Source organism: Triticum aestivum, chromosome 1B (genome assembly GCF_018294505.1).
Source record: "Triticum aestivum cultivar Chinese Spring chromosome 1B, IWGSC CS RefSeq v2.1, whole genome shotgun sequence".
Taxonomy (NCBI): Eukaryota; Viridiplantae; Streptophyta; class Magnoliopsida; order Poales; family Poaceae; genus Triticum; species Triticum aestivum.
In genome coordinates this window covers 231,570,076-231,589,836 of record NC_057795.1, presented here as the reverse complement: position 1 = coordinate 231,589,836, position 19,761 = coordinate 231,570,076, and the positions used below count along the sequence as shown (strand labels likewise).

The window sequence follows — 19,761 nt, the reverse complement described above, 5'->3', positions numbered from 1 at the left end:
CATTATGGACTGTTATTACATGTTATGTCACAATACTTATGCCTATTCTCTCTTATTTTACAAGGTTTACATGAAGAGGGAGAATGCCGGCAGCTGGGATTCTGGGCTGGAAAAAGAGCAAATATTAGAGACCTATTCTGCACAACTCCAAAAGTCCTGAAACTCCACGAAAGTAATTTTTGGAGTTAATAAAAAATATTGAGCATAAGAAATACCAGAGGGGGGCCACCTACCGTCCACGAGGGTGGGGGGTGTGCCCAACCCCCTTGGGCGCGCCCCCTGCCTTGTGCGCCCCTTGGCAGCCCTCCGGTGACCATCTTCTGCTATATGAAGTATTTTACCCTGGAAAAATCATAAGCAAGCTTTCGGGACGAAACACCGCCGCCACGAGGCGGAACCTTGGCGGAACCAATCTAGGGCTCCGGCGGAGCTGTTCTGCCGGGGAAACTTCCCTCAGGGAGGGGGAAATCATCACCATTGTCATCATCGTCGATTCTCTCATTGGGAGGGGGTGAATATCCATCAACATCTTCACCAGCACCATCTCCTCTCAAACCCTAGTTCATCTCTTGTATCCAATCTTTGTCTCAAAACCTCAGATTGGTACCTGTGGGTTGCTAGTAGTGTTGATTATTCCTTGTAGTTGATGCTAGTTGGTTTATTCATGTAACACCCCGAGAATCATGCTACAGTAATCTCCCCCTAATGGTGGGCATGTCATCGTGATTACTATGCAGCTTGCCACTTGTCCAAAAAATCAAAGCCTTTTTCAAATTTAAAATAAGTCGAATAAATTATTTCTTCGATAGTAAAACTAAAATGTTCGCGTTATCTTATAAATTCCCCTGATCATTGTCATGGTGAAATAAACTTCATTTGACTCACAAATAAAATCCTAGGAATTTAATAAATGATCCAACATCAACTAAAAAGGCCTTTTCAAAATAGACACTTATTTAATTTAACTCCAATTGCCTCCAAACTTTGTGTGCAACCTCGAAATAGTACTTATGTGCTAAGTTTCATGTTTGACAAAAATCAGTGGATAGCAAAAGATAGTATAAATCAGAGTTAAAAAATGAAACAGAAAAATATAAGGAAAAGAATAAACGCCCACTGTGGTCCTAGGCTCTACGCCCACTTGGCCCAGCCCAACCTGGGCTTCTCCCACCTTGCTACAGGAGGCAGGGGCTCGTGGCAGGCATCTGGCTGCCATGGCCATTCCCTGGCCGCGTGCCGGCCATCTGCCTGCTCCCCTGGAGCATAAAGTCCGACCCCACGACCCCCCAGGCGAACCCTAGCCCCCACTTGCCCTCCCCTCGCGCCGCTTCGCCCTCTCCCCCTCTGTCTTGTTTGCCTGAGCGCGGTCGCCGACGTGCCGCCGTCGATCCCGCGGCCACCAACCAACGTTCGCTGCATCGATTAGTCCAGGAGGATCGTCACCGTCGACTACGTCCGTCCAGAGCATCAATTCGAGCGGAGCCACCCTATACGCTCACTATCGACCTCATTTCCACCGCGTACATCCTCGTCGTCCGTGGTCAATTGCCACCGCTCCGGTCCGTCCCCGACCTCTCCGAGCACATCATCTACCCCGTGGTGAGCTCCTCCCTCTGATCCCCTTTTTTTCCCTTTGATTTGTACGCCATAGGCCGCCGACACCGTCATGAGCGAGCTTCCGTGTTTGCGTACATGTGTGCGTACTGCCGCTGCTCTGTTTTAGCTGCAAGCTGTTGCCGCTGTTTTGCTCTGCTGCTTGCCGCCGGGCTATTCTGCTTACCACACCTACGCTACTGCTTGCGTGCTGCTACTGCTGGGTACTGCGGCCACTGCTGCTGCTGCGCTACGTTGCTGCCGCTTGCCCCGCGCCCTACCGCGCCTGTGCCGGCCGCGGCCTCGCCGTGCCCTTCTGCGCCGCTGCCCTTCGCCGCCCTGAGCCCCCGGCCTCTCTCGTGTGAGCTACTGGCCGTGGCTGGCCATAGCCGCCGTGTGCTTGTGCGTGTGTGCACAGCCACCGTGAGGCCGGCTGGGCTCTGTCCACTAAGGCTGGCCCCGTTCTAATTAACTAGTACTAATTAGGTCAGTTAGGTGGGGAGCTCCTATACGGCGCTGCAGGCGCCCGTTCACGCTGTTGGCGCCTGCAGCGCCCCGCGCTGGGCCGGCCCACGAACAAGCAGCAGCAGCAAAAAATCGTAGGAAAAATAGGTTCGTGTTGAGGATTCGAACTCGCGCGCCGCTGCTTCGCTAACCACTGCAGCCACGTCACAATACTTACTACTTGTAGTGCGTGTTATTTAAGTACAATTGCAGCCGTGCTGGTCCAAAATTTAGAAGTTCCCAGATTTTAAAAAAGTTCACAAAATTGTTTCAAAAAGTAATGGTTCAGATATTAAAAAAAAGCTCACGAAAATTGAAAAAAGTTCACAAGTTCAAGAAAAAGTTCATAAATTTGAAAAGGTCCACTAATTTCAGAAAAGTTAACGAATTGAAAAAAGTTCACGAGTTTGAGAAAAGTTCACGGACTGGAAAAAGTTCACGAAATTCAATATAGTTCAAGAAAATTGAAAAAAGTTCATCGATTTTCATAAAAGTTCACGAGTTTGAAAAAAGTTCAAGGATCGAAAAAGTTCACGAAATTCAATATAGTTCAAGAAAATTGAAAAAAGTTCATGGATTTTTATAAAAGTTCATGAATTTTGAAAAAAGTTCATTGATTTAGATAAAAAGTTCATCAGATTTTGAAAAAAGTTCATTGAATTCGATAAAAGTTCATCGAATTAGAAAAGAGTTCATCGAATTTGAAAATAATTTCAATGATTTTGAAAAAAGTTCATCGAACTGAAAAAACGTTCATATAAATCTTCTGAATATTTCTCACATTATTAAAAATAAAAAGGAAAAAGAAAAACAAAAATGACAGGAAAAGAATCAAAAAAAGGAAAAGAAAAGGAAGACGGAAGAACAAAAAAGAAAGAATATCAATAATTTCACAAAGGTGAAGCGGGTCGGGTGGTTGTTGCATGTTCGGTGGAACCACAGCTTCGCGGGTTCGAATCCTACAGCACACATAAGTCATGATTTTTTGTCACTTTAACACAGAGAACTGAAAACTAGTTGGGCCGGCCCAGTGCGAGGCGCTGCAGGCGCCCATTTGCGAAATACACATTAACGGGCGCCTGTAGCGCCAAATAGGAAATGCCAGTTAGGTGTTAGTTAGCCTAATGGTCCGTTACTCACATCAGACCCCTTGTGGTCCGCTAGATCCTTTGATGAATTATTACCCAACAATTTCCTTCAAATTCAACAACCTTGCGAGTAATTCCTCAGATACATAATGCCTTTGGTAAATTGTACCCTCTGCTTTTGTCAACCATGCTCTACCTATGAACTTGCGTCATTTATTATTGAAATACGTGGTATATGTTCCCAAGATGCCCCTATGTGTTGAATCTATGCCCTCCTTAATCCGTCTGCACTCGAAAGTTATGCGAGTCATACTCTTCTGGTACTTCGCCAGATAAATCTTCCGCACTACAATTTCTTCGAAAACGAGGAGTAAATGAAAGGCTATGCATTGAAGAAATGGGAGTCGACCTTGAACCTTTGTGTTCATGCCCATGGACCCGATGTAGAACTTATCATGGAAGATGCTCGTAAAATAGTTATTTCCTTGGTACAAGTTCATCTTGTATCTATGAATTGATCCTTTGCAATCGTGATTCCGATCATATTTACTTGTGCTCTGCAAATCATTTCCCCCGTCCAACCTCTACTCTGATTTACCTTCTGGTATTACCCCTAGTACTTGTTACTTGCAAGTTTAATACCCCATCACATCATTTCTAGACTGATCGGCTATATTTTATCGTGCCAACTTTTAACTGTGCTACCTAGTTGTCACGCCCAATATGCGACCCTATCCAAAAGGAACTACGAAGGTCCCACCAAGGATAGACCCGCATATTGAAACGCTTTTGCAAGGTGGATATCATGACATCAACATTACATAATAGATGGGGATACATACATAAGGCATACAATGCCACACGAATACAACAATACATCATCATCATACATAAGAGAACAACATCCAACTACGGATGAAACACAAACAGAAGCTCAAACGACATCCACCCTACTAGCCCAGGCTGCCGACCTGGAACCTATCCCCTGATCAAATAAGAAGCAGAAGGAGAACTCCAAAACAAGCAAACATAGCTCTCGCATCATGATCATCGCATAACATGTACCTGCAACTGTTGTTTTAGTAATCTGTGAGCCACGAGGACTCAGCAATCCCATTACCATGGGTATCAAGACTAGCAAAGCTTAAAGGGTAAGGAAGGGGTAAAGTGGTGAGGTTGCAGCAGCGACTAAGCATATATGGTGGCTAACATACGCAAATAAGAGCGAGAAGAGAGCAAATGGAACGGTCGTGAAGCTAGCAATGACCAAGAAGTGATCCTGAACTCCTACTTACGTCAAACATAACCCCGAAACCGTGTTCACTTCCGGGACTCCGCCGAAAAGAGACCATCACGGCTAAACACGCGGTTGATGCGTTTTAATTCGGATCTGGTGTCAAGTTATCTACAACCGGACATTAACAAATTCCCATCTGCCACATAACCGCGGGCACGGCTTTCGAAAGTTTATACCCTGCAGGGGTGTCCCAACTTAGCCCATGATAAGCTCTCGCGATCAATGAAGGATATACCTTCTCCCAGGAAGACCCGATCAGTCTCGGAATCCCGGTTTACAAGACATTTCGACAATGGTAAAACAAGACCAGCAAAGCCGCCCGATGCACCGATAATCCCGATAGGAGTTGCACATATCTCGTTCTCAGGGCAACACCGGATAAGTCAAGCTACGAGTAAAACCAATCCTCAAGTTTCCCCGAGGTGGCCCCGCAGGCTGCTCGGTTCGGACCAACACTTAGACAAGCACTGGCCCGGGGGGCTAAAATTAAGATGACCCTCGAGAGAGCGACTCCCAAGGGAAAAGTAGGTGGTGGTGAGGCAAATGGTAAAACCAAGGTTGGGCCTTGCTGGAGGAGTTTTATTCAAAGCGAACTGTCAAGGGGGTCCCATAAATCACCCAACCGCGTAAGGAACGCAAAATCCGGGAACATAACACCGGTATGACAGAAACTAGGGCGGCAAGAGTGGAACAAAACACCAGGCATAAGGCCGAGTCTTCCACCCTTTACCAAGTATATAGATGCATTAATTAAATAAGAGATATTGTGATATCCCAACATAATCCTGTCCACCATGGAGCAATCTTCAACTTCACCTGCAACTAACAATGCTATAAGAGGGGCTGAGCAAAGCGGTAACTGTCGTGGTTCTAAGCCTGACAGTAGAGTGGGGGGTAGGTATGGAGAGGCAAGGTCCTAGCTATGGAGAGGTTGTAAGCACAAAGGATGTACGAGTTCAGGCCCTTCTCGGAAGAAGTAACAGCCCTACGTCTCGGAGCCCGGAGGCGGTTGAGTGGATTATGAATGTATGAATTACAAGGTGCCGAACCCCTCTGCCTGTGGAGGAGGGTGGCTTATATAGAGTGCGCCAGGACCCTAGCCAGCCCACGCAGGAGAGGGTTTAAGGTGAGTTAAGTCTGGGGCGTTACTGGTAACGCCCCACATAAAGTGCCTTTACTATCATAAAGTCTACTTGATTACAGGCCGTTGCAGTGCAGAGTGCCTCTTGACCTCCTGGTGGTCGAGTGAGTCTTCGTGGTCGAGTCCTTCAGGCCAGTCGAGTGAATCCTCGTTGGTCGACTGGAAGGTGACCTCTTCTAAGGATGTCCTAGGGTAAGTTACTTGGATCAGGTCCATGATCCTACCCTAGGTACACAACCCCATCATTAGCCCCCGAATGGATTGAGGCTTCGAGTGAAGAAGGAGTTGATGTCGTTTCCGATTGACCTTTGCGCTCTAGTTGTGCGCTGTTCTGGACCAAAGAATCTCTTCGTTGACAGGGAGCAATTTGCCTTCAGTCGACTCGATCCATTCTGTTTTTGCGTCGAGTGATCTTTCGGGCTTCGACGATCTCCGAGCGACGGATCGCCGGAAACACCGCGTCTGACAGACTGATTTGTTGCTCGCAGATTCCGCGGGATGCGAAATTTTGGGGCGCGCGCGAAGCGGGGCGGACCGCGGCGTTCAGATGGGACGGGGCATAGACGCCTCGATCTCCGCGCCGCCTTTTTCGCCACGTATCCAGCCTGCATAACTGCTCTTAGATATGATTAGATCGACCGGGCCCACATGTCAGCCACTCGGAAGGGACCTTATAAATGCGCCCGGCGAGGATTTCTGTGCTGCGCCCCAGCATTCTCCCTCTCTCTCTGCTTCCTTCTTCCCAGCTCAGCGTGCTCGCTCTTGCCCCCGCACCACTTCCCTTCGCGCATCTCTCCGGCGACCATGGCCAAGGAGAAGACGGCGGCGCTGGAGCGCGCCAAGAAGGCGTCGGCGTCGGAGAAGGCGAAGGGGAGATCCACCAGCCGCGGAGGGTCCTCGTCCAGATCCCGCCTGCCGAAGGGCTGGGTCCAAGGAGACTGGATCCAGTCGACCATCACAGAGAAGGACCTCCTTGACATGGCCAACGAGGGCTTGATCCCTCACGGAGCTGCGAGGTTGCCGGGGAAGGAGTGGCAGCCACAGCCAGAAGAGGGTGAGTGTGTGCTTTTGGCCACTCATGTTGATCGTGGGTTTTCCTTGCCGCCAAGTATTTTCTTCCGTGGCTTCTTGAATTTCTTTGGAGCGCAGCTTCACCACTTTACCCCAAACTCCATTGCCTATCTTGCTGCATTCGTGTCCATGTGTGAGGGTTTCTTGGGCTGTCGACCGCACTGGGGTTTGTTCAAACATATATTCACGTGTCGCTCTCAGACCGTGAAGAAGGCGAGCCCAGGTGATGAGAGAACCCGAGTCGTCCAAATGTGTGGGGGCCTGGGGATCCAGGTGAGGAATAAGAGCACCTTCCCGCCCATGACCTTTCCCGAGTCCGTCAGAGGCTGGCAGTCGACTTGGTTCTACTGCCAGGTCCAGTCGACGCCAGGGCAGTCGAGTGGACTCCCTTCGTTTACCATGGACCGAGTGAACAAGCCGTCCCCTCTGAAGCTGATTCCGGAGGAGAAAGCCGACGTGAAGATGTTGATGGAGCGCGTGGTGCAGTTGGTTCGGGAGGGGGTGACGGGCATGGATCTTCTGGAGGTCTTCCTCAGGCGTCGCATCCAACCCCTTCAATTCCGGAGCCACTGCATGTGGTTGTACTGTGGGACCGAAGACGAGACTAGAGTCCATCCAGAAGCAGTCGACGACGTCACTCTGGAAAGATGGATGGTAGCCGTTACCGGAAACAAGGACAACCCGCGCGGAGCCAGAAGGATTCCTCCACTCGACCACAACAGCGACCCAAACAAGGTACACTTGCTCTGCTCTCCACTGCGCCCTTGTCGTATTCATTTCTGTTTACTCTGCCGACTGGTCGACTGATCATTGTCTTGATATCTGCTAGGCCCTCACCGAGCTGTACTCGATGCCCAATGGGGCACAAACTCCGACTGAGGAGGGTGAGGCGAGTGGGGGCGAGAGCCAGGACGAGGAGGAATGGGACTCGGACATTGCAGGGGACGACGACGACGATGATGATGACGACGGCGATGATGATGACGCCGAAGACGAGGAGGAAGAGGAGGAGGTCGAGCCACCGCGCTCGGAAAGGCGGTCGAAGCTCGTCCACGACCCTTCGACTGAACGTGGCAAGGGGGTTGCGACGCAGTCGACCAAGCGCCCTAGGACCACTTCTCCAGCGCCAACTGAAAAGGCGCCGAAGCAGCCTAGGGGGGCTCCGCCAAAGCCGACCAAGCTCCTGCCGAAGATGAAGGTGTCCATCCCCACCATATCAGGGTAATTGTGCTGCTCATATTTTCTTATTCTGTGCGAACTTTATCTCTGGTCGACGCTGAAGTTAGTCGACTGATCCTTTGGAGTTGCAGTGCTGCTACTTCTGAGACCTTGGCCCGGGCTGATGACCACGAGATGGAGGATGCAGCAACTTCGAATCCAGGTACTGTGTTCTTAACACCGTTCTTAGTCGACTGACTCGCGATCTCTGATCCTGATCCTTCTCCGCAGCTCCACCCAACACTGTTATCAATCTCCCTGACGACGACGAGGATGAAGAACCACTGACACACAGGAGGAGTCGGAAAGCGTTCGCCAGTAAGGTACCTCAGGATGTGACGGCGCCTGAGATTCTGACTGTGGAGGAAGGGAACACCACTCGACACACGGTGTCCTTCGCAAATCCACTGACGAGTGCTCAGCAGCCCTCCCTCTTTACGACGCACCACGTCCCAGAGGACCAAGCTGGCGCAGCGAAGGAGGCAATACGCCAGGCGGGACTCATGATGGAGCAGCTGAAGACCATCCGGGACGCGAGCCAGGCAGCTTATGACGCCAGTTCTGCCCTCCAAAGCAATGTCCAGGTCAGTCGACCGCTGTTTGTTCTGTTGGATATGCTACCAAAAACTTTTCTTTTCCGGAATTTATATTAGTCACCCACTGGGTGTGTCGAATAAACTCCGTGTTAGCGGGGGCACGCTGAGTGCACCCGCTGGGTGTAATCCCCAAGGCTAAGGTCGACTGCTGGCAGTCGGCCTTAGGCTTTATGATGTCAATCTTTCTGTCAGCCGACTGGTCGACTGGACTTCACAAACCGGTGGGGGCACGCTGAGTGCACCCACTGGATGTAGTCCCCAAGGCTAAGGTCGACTGCTGGCAGTCGGCTTTAGGCTTTATGACGTCAATTTTTCTTTCAGTCGACTAGTCGACTGGATTTCACAAACCGGTGGGGGCACGCTGAGTGCACCCACTGGGTGTAGTCCCCGAGACTGTGGTCGACTGCTTGCAGTTGATCACAGTCTTAGAGAATGCATCTCTCTTTTTTTTTTGAGGTCGACTGGTCGACTTTGTCTTCAACAGGATTAGTGGGGGCACGCTGAGTGCACCCACTGGGTGTAGTCCCCGAGACTACGGTCGAATGCTTGTATTTGGCTGTAGTCTTAGAAACGTATGTTTATCCCTTTTTCACTCCGAAGTGAATTATATTTGACATTTAGTCGATTGGTTCTTCACAGAACTCCTGTGATCTTGTGGCTCGCTACTCAGAGCTGGAACAAAAACATACTCAAGTCGAGCTGAGCTTGAAGCTGGTTCAGGAGAAGCTGACAAATGCAAAGGAGGAGACCGAAGGTATGTTTGGTGAGACCCTGACGACTGCTTTTCCCCTTGCTTGTTTCAGCATCTGATCTTGCTGTAACTTGCAGGTAAGGTAAGGGAGGCCCAGCAGAAGAAAGACCTTGAGCTAGCTGAGAAGATCAAGCTTGCTGACGAGAAGTTAGCTTCAGTCACCAAGCTCGAACAAGACAATACCAATCTGAAAGCTGCTCTTGGGATTGCCAACAAGGAGGTCAGTCGACTGAAAACTGACAAAGCTGCCCTGACCGACCAAGTCAGCAAATTGACTGAGAAGAAAACTGAACTGGAGGCCTTCCTGAGTGGCCTTGCCAAGAAGTTGTTCCTTATGCTTGAAGGTAGACCTCCATGTTTGGCAAATATTTCCAATTGTGGCTTTTTCCATTCGACTATCTCCTTGACTTAGTGATCACCCTTGCAGAATTTTGTCAAAACTTTGAAGAAGAAACCAGCCGACTGGAGCCAAACCTTGACCCCGTCAATTCTCCGGTGAACGACGAAGTTGCCATGGATGTTTTCCGACTGGAGTCTCGTGTTGCAGCTGTCGTGGACTATCTCGCAAGGCTGAAGGCCGCCACATCTCGCATCGACTCGACGCTCTGGCCTGAGGAGACACTTCAGAATGACCTTGAGTCGCTGATGGCCCGCTTGAACACGATCCCTGGTCGAGTGCAGGAGTGGAAGAAGTCCTCGGCTCGGTGTGGTGCAGATGTCGCTCTGTGTCTGGCCCGAGTCCACTGCAAAGATGCGCGAGAAGAGAAGCTGGCGGCCCTTCGGGTGGCCAATACCAAGAAGCACGACTTCAGATCCTTTATGGAAACTTTCCTTGCAGCTGCCACTCGGATCGCCGACGGGATTGACCTTGATGAATTTGTTGCACCTTCCAGCCCTCCACAGGAGGGGTAAAAAACTTCTTCTGGCTCGACGCTTTAAATTTGCCTCGGTATGCCGAGTGAAATTGTAACCGACAAACCTTAACAGGCTTGACGCCTGAGCACTTTCGGTTCCTTTAGATGTCGATTCAAACTTGGATTTGGTGCTTGAATACGATTGCCTTCGGCTCGGAATGTCTTTTGCAGGTTCAAAGCAAGGTGCCTGTGCTGCAATCGACTTATTCTTTAGTCCACTTAGACGAGCACTGGGCTGCAGCTAAGCCCTCCGAATGAGAGGGTTGCTCTCCACTTGGCAGGGTTTTTATACCTTAGGCGAGCGCTTGGACTGCAGCTAAGCCCCCGAGTGAGAGGGTTGCTCTTCACTCGGTAGGATTTTTGTAACTTAGGCGAGCACAGGGCTGCAGCTAAGCCCCCGAGTGAGAGGGTTGCTCTTCACTCGGTAGGATTTTCACAACTTAGGCGAGTGCTTGGACTGCAGCTAAGCCCCCGAGTGAGAGGGTTGCTCTTCACTCGGTAGGATTTTCACAACTTAGGCGAGTGCTTGGACTGCAGCTAAGCCCCCGAGTGAGAGGGTTGCTCTTCACTCGGTAGGATTTTTATAACTTAGGCGAGTGCTTGGACTGCAGCTAAGCCCCCGAGTGAGAGGGTTGCTCTTCACTCGGTAGGATTTTTATAACTTAGGCGAGCACGAGGCTGCAGCTAAGCCTCCGAGTGGAAGGCTGGCTTACCACTCGGTAGGATTTTGATAACTTAGGCGAGCACGAGGCTGCAGCTAAGCCTCCGAGTGAGAGGATTGCTCTTCACTCGGTAGGATTTTCACAACTTAGGCGAGTGCTTGGACTGCAGCTAAGCCCCCGAGTGAGAGGGTTGCTCTTCACTCGGTAGGATTTTTATAACTTAGGCGAGCACGAGGCTGCAGCTAAGCCTCCGAGTGGAAGGCTGGCTTTACCACTCGGTAGGATTTGATAACTTAGGCGAGCACGAGGCTGCAGCTAAGCCTCCGAGTGAGAGGATTGCTCTTTACTCGGCAGGATTTTGATAACTTAGGCGAGCACGAGGCTGCAGCTAAGCCTCCGAGTGAGAGGATTGCTCTTCACTCGGCAGGATTTTGATAACTTAGGCGAGCACAAGGCTGCAGCTAAGCCTCCGAGTGAGAGGATTGCTCTTCACTCGGCAGGATTTTGATAACTTAGGCGAGCACAAGGCTGCAGCTAAGCCTCCGAGTGGAAGGCTGGCTTACCACTCGGTAGGATTTTGATAACTTAGGCAAGCACGAGGCTGCAGCTAAGCCTCCGAGTGAGAGGATTGCTCTTCACTCGGCAGGATTTTGATAACTTAGGCGAGCACAAGGCTGCAGCTAAGCCTCCGAGTGAGAGGATTGCTCTTCACTCGGCAGGATTTTGATAACTTAGGCGAGCACAAGGCTGCAGCTAAGCCTCCGAGTGGAAGGCTGGCTTACCACTCGGTAGGATTTTGATAACTTAGGCGAAACGGATTCGCAGCTAAGCCTCCGAGTGGGAGCCTGGCTCACCACTCGGTAGGATTTTTACAACTTAGGCGAGTGCTTGGACTGCAGCTAAGCCCCCGAGTGAGAGGGTTGCTCTTCACTCGGTAGGATTTTTATAACTTAGGCGAGCACGAGGCTGCAGCTAAGCCTCCGAGTGGAAGGCTGGCTTACCACTCGGTAGGATTTTGATAACTTAGGCGAGCATGAGGCTGCAGCTAAGCCTCCGAGTGAGAGGATTGCTCTTTACTCGGTAGGATTTTCACAACTTTCCCCACGGTCGGCGCCTCTTCTTCTCCTCTTTTCTCTTAATCTCTTTCCTCAAGATATATGCGACATACGGAATCGTCCAGTCGGGAATGACCACCAAAACCTCCATGATCAAGTCGACCACCGCTGGGACTTCAACTTCAGTCGGATCTGTGGCGCTCTTGGGCTGCGGAGTTTCTTCGGTGAAAGGATCTTCTTTGACTGACGGAGTGTGTATATGCTCCAAGAACACACCACTCGGAATGGCTTCTCTCTTGGAACCTATCTTTGCTAGATCATCAGCTGCTTGATTTTTCAGTCGGGGTATATGATGGAGCTCCAACCCCTCGAACTTCTTCTCCAGCTTCCTCACTGCACTGCAGTATCCAGTCATGGCTGGGCTTCTCACGTCCCACTCTTTCATCACCTGATTGACCACTAAATCCGAGTCGCCATAGACCATTAGGCGACGGACGCCGAGTGAAATGGCCATGCGCAACCCATATAGGAGGGCCTCATATTCTGCCTCATTGTTGGAGGAATCAAAGTGAATCTGGAGCACATATCTGAGCTTATCTCCTCTGGGGGAAACCAGGACAACCCCAGCACCGGAACCATTCAACATCTTAGAGCCATCGAAAAACATGGTCCAATGCTCCGAGTGAACTTCAGTCGGCTGCTGTTGTTCAATCCACTCGGCGAGGAAATCTGCTATCGCCTGGGACTTAATGGCTTTCTTTGCCTCAAACTTGATATCAAGGGGAAGAAGTTCAATCGCCCATTTGGCCACTCGACCAGTTGCATCTCTGTTGTGCAAAATCTCTGATAGTGGAGCGTCGCTGACGACTGTGATGGAATGGTCAGAGAAATAATGAGCAACCTTCTTTGTGGTCATGTATATTCCATACACAAGCTTCTGATAATGAGGATATCTCTGCTTGGATGGAGTCAAGACTTCAGACAAATAATACACTGGGCGCTGAACTTTGAGAGCTTTTCCTTCTTCTTCCCGCTCGACCGTTAGCACAGTACTGACGACTTGTCCTGTGGCTGCGATGTAGAGCAACAGAGGCTCTTTGCTGATTGGAGCAGCAAGCACCGGCTGGGTGGAGAGCAGAGCTTTTAGCTCGGCAAACGCTGCATCAGCTTCTGGAGTCCACTCGAACTTGTCAGCCTTCTTCATCAGTCGGTAAAGAGGCAGTGCCTTTTCACCGAGTCGTGAGATGAATCGACTTAATGCGGCCAAGCATCCAGTAAGCTTCTGGACATCGTGCACTCGCACAGGGCGTTTCATTCGGAGAATAGTGCCAATCTTCTCTGGGTTAGCGTCGATTCCCCGTTCGGAAACGAGAAAACCGAGTAACTTGCCACCAGGAACTCCAAATGTGCACTTTGATGGATTGAGCTTGATATCATACCTTCTGAGGTTGGCAAATGTTTCGGCGAGGTCAGCGAGCAGGTCGGAACCTTTTCGTGACTTGACAACAATATCATCCATATAAGCTTCCACATTCCGACTGATTTGGGTGAGTAGACACTTCTGAATCATTCGCATAAATGTGGCTCCGGCATTCTTGAGGCCGAATGGCATGGTGATATAGCAGAAGCACCCGAATGGAGTGATGAAAGCTGTTTTTACCTCATCGGGCCCGTACAGACGGATCTGGTGGTACCCGGAGTAAGCATCTAAAAAAGACAACCTCTCGCATCCCGCGGTCGAGTCAACAATTTGATCTATGCGAGGGAGAGGAAAGTGATCTTTCGGGCAGGCCCGGTTGATGTGCTTGAAATCAATGCACATTCGGAGCGACTTGTCCTTCTTAGGAACCATGACGACATTAGCGAGCCACTCGGAGTGGTATATCTCTCGGATAAATCCTGCCGCCAACAGTCGAGCCACTTCTTCACCGATGGCCTTTCTCTTCTGGACGGCGGACCGCCGAAGATGCTCTTTGACTGGTTTTGCAGACGAGTCGACTCTTAGGCGATGCTCAGCCAGTCCCCTGGGAACACCTGGCATGTCAGCGGGCTTCCATGCAAAAATGTCCCAGTTCTCACGGAGGAACTGGATGAGCGCTTCTTCCTATTTTGGGTCGAGTGTTGTGGAGATGCGGGTCGGAGCTGCTTCGGGGTCGGTCGGGTGAATGTGAACAGGCTTCGTCTCACCGGACGACTGGAATGCAGACTCTGTGGCGGGCTTCTTGGATCGCAGCAAGTCACTCGGATCTGCGTTTTGCTTGTATTCTTCGAACTCGACCGCTGTCACTTGGGAATCGGCAATCTTGGAGCCCTTCTGAAAGCACTCCTCTGCCTTTTTCCTATCACCGGTGACAGTGATCACACCTTTGGGACCGGGCATCTTCAATTTGAGGTACACGTAACATGGTCGAGCCATGAACCGTGCATAGGCTGGTCTCCCCAAAATGGCATGATATGCACTTTGAAAATCCACGACCTCAAACGTCAACTTTTCTTTGCGAAAATGCTTCGAATCACCAAACACTACGTCCAAAGCTATCTGGCCGAGTGACTCGGCCTTCTTCCCTGGTATAACTCCATGGAAGCTCATGTTACTAGTGCTCAGTCGGGACATCGGAATGCCCATACCTTTCAATGTGTCTGCATACAATAAGTTCAGCCCACTTCCACCATCCATCAGCACCTTTGTCAGTCGAGTGCCTTCGACAACTGGATCGACCACCAAAGCTTGCCTCCCGGGGGTGGCAATATGAGTCGGGTGATCAGATTGGTCGAATGTGATGGGTGTTTGAGACCACTTCAGATAATTTGCCTTTGCTGGGGCAACCATGTTCACCTCTCGGTTAATCACTTTCAGTCGACTTCTGCTTTCCACATCTGCAAAGATCATCAGAGTGGAGTTGATATGCGGATATCCTCCCTCACTGTCCTCTTTGTCTTCGGCCTTGTCCGACTCCTTCTCCTTGTCCTTAGACTGTTTTCCCTGAAACTGCTGGATCAGGAGTCGACATTGGCGAGTGGTGTGCTTTGGGTAAATGATATTCCCCTCTTCATCTTTCTTCGTGTGAATGTGACACGGCATATCCATCACGTCGTTCCCTTCTTTATCCTTTACCTTCTTGGGGTTCCAGGATCCTTTTGGTTTCCCCTTAAACTTTCCTTGAGTCACGGCCAGAGCCTCTCCAGGAGCTGCCGGTTCAGCCTTCCGCTTCTGTTTCCGACTGGTGTTTCCTTTTTCCGACTGACTCGGCTTGTGCTTGCCGCTTCGGAGTCGGTCTTCTTCTTCGCCGTTGGCGTACTTGGTAGCAATCTCCATCATCCGACTCAAGGTCATGTCACCGGTTCGACCAAATTTCAAACTCAGTTCTCTGTTCTTGACGCCGTCTTTGAAGGCGCATACTGCCTGATGATCAGAGACATTTTCCACAGTGTGGTGCAAAGTGATCCACCTCTGAATATACTCTCTGAGAGTCTCATTAGTTTTCTGCACGCAGACTTGCAACTCTGTCAATCCCGCTGGTCGCTTGCAAGTCCCTTCAAACGTTCTGACGAACACTCGGGACAGATCTTCCCAAGTGTAAATGCTGCTAGGAGGTAATTGAGTCAACCATGCCCTGGCAGAACCTTCCAACATGAGGGGCAAATGCTTCATGGCCACCTCGTCGTTCCCACCACCGATCTGAACTGCCACTCGGTAGTCTTCAAGCCAAGTTTCAGGCTTAGACTCACCAGTGAACTTGCTGACTCCTGTTGCCAACCTGAAATTGGGGGGGATAACTGCGGCTCTGATAGCTCTGCTGAAACATTCAGGACCAGAAACATGTACTCGACTGCTCGTGGGTACATCTCTGTCGAGTGCGCCTCGATGGGCTCTGTTCCGGTCGACCAACCCTTGCACGATAATGGATCGCGCGTCGAAGCCTGGCTCTCTGGGGTCAACTGGAACCCTACGCCCTGTACTGTACTGACGCCTATCATCTGGCTGCCGAGGAGCGTAAGACCCACCCCTCGGAGGGGAATAGGGCACTCGACGCCTATCATCTCGGTCGAGTCTGTCGCCATATTGATCTCGCCGATTCTCACGCCCTTCGCGCCGCGGAGGCGATCTGGGGCTGTGAGCCGACTGAACCGTATTCACAGTGACAGATCGACTGTGAATTCTGTTGCGCGACTGAGACACGGCTGAATTCTGATCTCCTGCTGCCCGGAGCAGATCCCTGATCTGCAGCAAACCTCTGCCAGCTTCCGACTGCGAAGGCTGAATGGACTCTGCTATACGGGTCGCAGCTGCTAAATTCTGAATTGGGGTTCGATATACCTGAGTCGGCGGGAAGAGTTGACGTCGACTGGTGTCGGGAACTCGTTGCCGCGCGCGCTCGTCGAGTGCTCGCTGAAGGTTCTCCAGTCGAGTGCGCTCGGCCAAATTGGCCAGACGCGCCTCCTCCAAGGCACGAGCCTCGGGGGTTTCTCCTGCGATGGGAATACGCAGGGGATCCTCGTTCCTGCGGCGAAGCTCTTCTCTTTGCAGAGAGTCGAGTGGCTCGGGCTGGTACTCTTCGTAGTCTCGTGCAGGGTCGCCGCCGTCACCTGCTCCACCACCACGGGCGAAGCCAGGAGGGCTGTGGGGCCCGTCGACCATCAAGATTTCCGCCGCTGGATCACTGCTTCCGCACTCGGATGCAGTCTCTCCGGAGCCAGTCGACTGATCGAACAAGCCGTAGAGAGATTCGTTGGGCTCGATTGCCGCAACTTGTGTAGTGGCCGATTGGCGAGCCACCGCGTGACTCACCCATCGCTGAAGCCTCGACCGGCCTGAGCGCTTGCGCTGGCGGGAGACCGGGAGGGTGGACGATGGAGGAGCCGACCGATACTGGGTCGACGGTTGCCGCAGCAGAACGCCGCGGACACATGCGCGAAAATGCGTCGCACCGCGGACGGGGAGCGCGTCTACGTCGAGTGGAGCCTCCTGGAGCCATGCGGAGTCGTCGGCGATGAAGGTGAGAGTGCCGAGACGGATCTCTTGACCCTTGACCAAAACTCCAGCAGACACCATGATGAGAGTACTCGGAAGAATCGCAACTTCTCCACAAAATCGCTAAAACACCTGCCCCACGGTGGGCGCCAACTGTCGTGGTTCTAAGCCTGACAGTAGAGTGGGGGGTAGGTATGGAGAGGCAAGGTCCTAGCTATGGAGAGGTTGTAAGCACAAAGGATGTACGAGTTCAGGCCCTTCTCGGAAGAAGTAACAGCCCTACGTCTCGGAGCCCGGAGGCGGTCGAGTGGATTATGAATGTATGAATTACAAGGTGCCGAACCCCTCTGCCTGTGGAGGAGGGTGGCTTATATAGAGTGCGCCAGGACCCTAGCCAGCCCACGCAGGAGAGGGTTTAAGGTGAGTTAAGTCTGGGGCGTTACTGGTAACGCCCCACATAAAGTGCCTTTACTATCATAAAGTCTACTTGATTACAGGCCGTTGCAGTGCAGAGTGCCTCTTGACCTCCTGGTGGTCGAGTGAGTCTTCGTGGTCGAGTCCTTCAGGCCAGTCGAGTGAATCCTCGTTGGTCGACTGGAAGGTGACCTCTTCTAAGGATGTCCTAGGGTAAGTTACTTGGATCAGGTCCATGATCCTACCCTAGGTACACAACCCCATCAGTAACATAGCCAAGCAACGGTTTGCTAGGAAGGGTGAAAAGGTTAGAGGCTGACATGGCAATTTGGGAGGCTTAAGGAACAAGTGATAGGTAGCGCAGCATAGCGATAGAACGAAGCAACTAGCATATCAATGATAGTAGTGAGATCTAGGGTAGCGGTCATCTTGCCTAAAATCCCGCTAGGAAGAAGAACGAGTCCATGAAGAAGATGAAGCCACGAAGACGAACCAAGCGTAGACGAGCGAATCCTCACAATCGCAACGAAACGGAAACTATCGAGAAGAAGCACACAACATGGTAAACACACCACACATAGGCAAGACAAGACGCACAACCAAGCATGATGCATGACAAGGCTACATGAAGCTACTCATGGCAAGATATGATGCATACAAGAACAACACATCAAGGCAAGTTTAAATGAGGCCGGAAACAACATATAACAATTCTGGTAAGTCCTCATATGCATATTTCGAAATTGGTCCAGATCTGAATAAACATTATGTTCAAGTTGTTAAACAGCAAGTTAAAATGCACCAAGATGATCTACACGAAATTCTAGTCAAGTTACATATAAAGTTCATTTAATTCGGAGCTACGGCCTAGAAGATATGAGTAAAACAAGTTAAACATGGCATTGATGCAAAATGCATGCAAACATCAAGCAAACACTCTCAAAACAAGGATACAACATGATAATGTGAAACTACATGCAAAATCAAGCAAGTTTCATATAGAGCACACTCAAAAGGGAGCAACGGTTCAACGCATACACTCTATACAAGTTATAACAACAATCTGTCCAAAACAGCAACTAGGCATCTAGCAAACATCAAAACAATATGCTACAGCACTTCAACATGAGAACAAAAGGCATGGACATGATTTACAAGTAAAGCATAACAAAACATGAACACTGATCTATCTCCAGAAATCACTAGAACATGCTTAAACACACATGGCAAGATTGCATATATTAACAGTTTCAGACTTTGCAGAAATAACATCAGGTTGCAATGTTTAGAGCTATCAAACAACATGTTACAGGAACTTATCACGGCAACCAAAGGCATGGAATGAATCTACTAATTGCATAGAACAAAAGTCCCTTACTGACCATGAGCCAAAAGGGCACAGAAAATATGATGGCACCCATGTAAACATGGCAAATGATATGACAGATTTATGCATGGCAGGAACAACAATAAGTAGGCATGTTGGTGAGCTTGTACCATTCACCACAGAGCAATACATGGCATGTCAAGGCAGCCAACAGTAAGAAGACATGTTAATTAAGCTAAGAATGGCAAGTACAAGTTCATAGGGTGCATGAATCACTAGCAACGCTCATGGCAAAACTGAACTCAAAGTTAACAGGCTGACAACAACATTATTTAGCAACTTTGGAGCATGATATGAACAAGCTACAGCAGGCTATAAATGCAACCAAGGGCATGGATTGATATAGCATGACATGTATAACAAATCGTCCTTAGTGAACATCTCCAGATTATGCATAGAATGACTTGTAGCAGCAGGTTTACATAGCATCGTGATATAACAGATTCAGCCTGGCAAAACAGCAACAGCAAATACGCTACTTAACAAGCTTGATGCACTCACTACACCACTCACAAAAATACATGGATAGCACCTCTGTAAATATGGCATGACATAGATCAAAACACATATAGACATCAACCTCATAGGATGCACACATCAAACATGGCAAAAATGACAAATGGGCATGTTATAACAGTTTCAGCAGGTTAACATCATATAGCACTCTTGCAACAATGATTCAGGCATCAAGATGAGCTCAAATGAACATGATGCAATGGAATGGAATGAAGTACTCGTTGAGACGAACAATGTGACATATTACACGCACGAAACGGAGCAGTATGCAACAAGTTATGATGCGATGAACATGGCATGATAATGCTGAAATAATTACGAGACTTAGGGATATTCGGGGTCAACCTCCAGTTTTGCACGGACTTCGAGGTGAGGCGGAGAGCTCGCCGGAGTTGTGGCCGGGGAAGACGAGGGAGGGCCGGAGAGGATGCGGGGCAGGCGGATCCGTGGTGAGGGACGCTGGATCTGGCCGGGGCGAGGCCAAATGGCGACGAGGAGGCGGCGGTCGGGCGGCGCGGTGCCGGCGGCCGGGAGCTCGACGGGGCGGAGGCGCATGGCGGCGGCGTCCCGGAGGCGTGGAGG

At 50.3% G+C, this 19,761-nt stretch overlaps 1 long non-coding RNA gene across 1 annotated transcript in view; it reads left to right on the top strand.

The window, feature by feature from the left end:
* Window positions 1–1,219: 1,219 nt before the first annotated feature.
* Window positions 1,220–19,761, top strand: part of LOC123117279 (uncharacterized) — a 34,348-nt gene continuing 15,806 nt past the window's right edge. The window contains exon 1 of the long non-coding RNA XR_006457337.1: window positions 1,220–1,599. This is a non-coding gene — a long non-coding RNA (uncharacterized lncRNA). The remainder of the gene's footprint in view (window positions 1,600–19,761) is intronic.